We start from the raw sequence: 2,455 nt of genomic DNA on the forward strand, positions 1-2,455 counted from the left end.
AGAACCCAAGTTTATGAAGTGTCCACTGCAGACTGGACATAGTTCACACCCTCCAAAAACTCACAAGCAAGTGGAGGAAAATATACAACCAAAATCAACTCTAAAGGCTGTACTTCCTTTAAGACAGGTTCAAGGCGTTATGAGTTCTTGGGAATGGGAGAGATTGCCTCCAACTCTAGGCATGCAGGACCTTGGAAGATGTGGGGGCTGAGCTGGGCCTGCTGGGAGCAGACTCAGGAGCAGAGTTGGGGGGGGCGGGGCAGGGCTTGGGGGCCTGACCAAGAGTCACAGTGAACCAGGAGCTCAGGTGGAAACAAAAAGGAAGATGAGGCCGGGATGACAAAGAGACAAACTGTGGTGGGACCTGAATGCCAAGCTAAGAAACATGAACTTGATGTGGTAAGTGAAGGTGTGCTGGTGGGAATATTACAGCAAGAAAATGGTAGGGTCGTATTTGTGCTTCAGCAAAATCGGCCTGAGGTTTAAGCGAGTCAGTGGTTTTCCTCGTGTGTTCTGCAGACACATTTTCCTCCTCACCTGACTGGCTCAGGAGTGGTTGATAGAATTGCACACAGCCCTCTGCTCCACACGCTGTCTTTGCGTGGCTCCTGCGAACACAATGCTCTTTTTTCCCTCCTGCCTCTGGAGCCCTCCCTAGTCCCCTTTGTAGCCTCTTCCTTTCCCGCAGCCGCGAAACAGCGCCCTTCATCACCACTCCTCTCGCTCTTCACTCTGCCCTGGGCCATCTCAGGGTGCTCTCAGCTTAATTATACCTTACCCCGCGATGACTCGCCCAGGCCTCCCCTTGGAGCTCCAGACCCATATATCCAACTGCCTCCCTGACAGCTCTTGTTAATGTTTCGGAAGCACCTTTAATTCATGTCCCAAACTCCCCCACACGACCTCGCCTAATGCCGGTCCTCTTCCAGTGTTCCTGAGCTGAGTAGACACACCACCATTCATGCTGTTAGGCCAGTTAAAAATCTCAGATGCATCCTTGCCACCTCCCTCTTCCGCACCCACACTTCCAACCTCTCCCAAGTCCCCTTGACCCTACTTCCCCAATACCAGCCAGAACTGCCTGCTTCTTTCCATTTACTTGTGTCTCCTCTGCCATCGACCCGGGCCAAAGCTGCGAGGGCAATTCACCTGGGCTACTGCAGGGCCTCCCGATTAGTCTTCCTGCTTCCACTCTTGCTCCTCTCCACTCCACTCTTCACGCTGTGGCCAGAACCATCTTTTCAAAATGTAGAACTGGCCGGTGTCACTCATTGTCCCAGTGAAATCTCCATAGTGGCTTCCTAATGCTTTTCTTTTTAGACCCTTTGATTCAGAAAATACAGAAAAGAGCACAGATCAGATATAAGATGGGAGAGCCTTGAAACGAACTGCCACAAAAGGAGACAGGACCTTGCAAGCCATACCCCTCAAAATAGAATCCCCCCCCCGCCCCCCACAGGGCAAGCACTAGCCTGACTTTTATGGGAAGCATCAACTTATTTTTGTCATCTGTGCATGCATCTCTAACTACGACAGTGTACCTTTGTTTTTTTAATTTATGTGTCTGTTAGTTCTCCTTTAAACTGGAAGTCCCCCTCCATCTCTTTTTCTTTCCTCTTGCAATGTATTTATCTTGTAGAATTCCCATTCCTTTCAAAATAAGGAAAAATTTCCTTCTACGCCTGTGGAGCTTTACTTGGTCTGATCATCCAAATGCCTTCCGCTTCATCTCCCACCAGGCTGCTTGTCGCCCTTTTCCACCCTGTGCTGCCACCCTTGATTCCGTGCCCACACACCTTCTCCATATCCCCACAGGGCTCTTACAAAGGCTGTTCCCTCCACCTGAAATGTCCCCCCACCTCGTGTCTCCCAGTGAACCCTAACTTACTTTCTTATCTCACTTGTAGTGTTCCCTTCTCAGCCAAGCTTTCTCCACCTTCCCTGACTCGGCCAGTCCCTCCACCAGAGCCTCCCACAGCCCCCTCCTTTGTCCTCCATAGCACAGGTCAAGGTTGTGGCTCTCCATTTGTTTGTGAGATGATATGATTAAGGACCATCAGCTCCCTGAGGGTAGGGGTTATGTCTGCTCTTGCTCACCTTCGTCTCTCCACTATGTAGCTGGGTGCTTGGCACATAGTAGGTGTTAGATGAAAAATGTGCTGACCGCTGCCCGAGAGGAATTGACAGCAGGCACCAACACAGTTAGGACGGAGTCTGGGTCTAGAGACCAGGATAGAGCAGCCTGGCTTTCCTCGGGGCGTGAGTGCTGACAGAGCAGGGAGAGCTGGTGCCACCTGGAAAAGGATGGAGCCGCGAGAGACGAGGGCAGTGGCTCCCCCAGAACACCCAGTATCCTTCTGCCCACCCCACTACCCATAAGGCAGGAGCCGGGCCTGGGCTGAGATGGCTGGAGAAGCTCCCGGGTGCTACCACTCCCACTTGGGGCCACTGGGGC

The 2,455-nt window shown here is 52.0% G+C and overlaps 1 long non-coding RNA gene across 1 annotated transcript; it reads right to left on the minus strand.

The window, feature by feature from the left end:
• Positions 1-260: 260 nt before the first annotated feature.
• Positions 261-2,455, minus strand: LOC123480129 (uncharacterized). Its single transcript, XR_006656009.3, has 3 exons — positions 2,098-2,455; positions 1,150-1,323; positions 261-608 (listed from the first exon to the last, which is right to left on the minus strand). It is a non-coding gene; the product is annotated as an uncharacterized lncRNA (long non-coding RNA).

The sequence above is a fragment of the Desmodus rotundus genome, chromosome 2 (genome assembly GCF_022682495.2).
Source record: "Desmodus rotundus isolate HL8 chromosome 2, HLdesRot8A.1, whole genome shotgun sequence".
Lineage (NCBI taxonomy): Eukaryota > Metazoa > Chordata > Mammalia > Chiroptera > Phyllostomidae > Desmodus > Desmodus rotundus.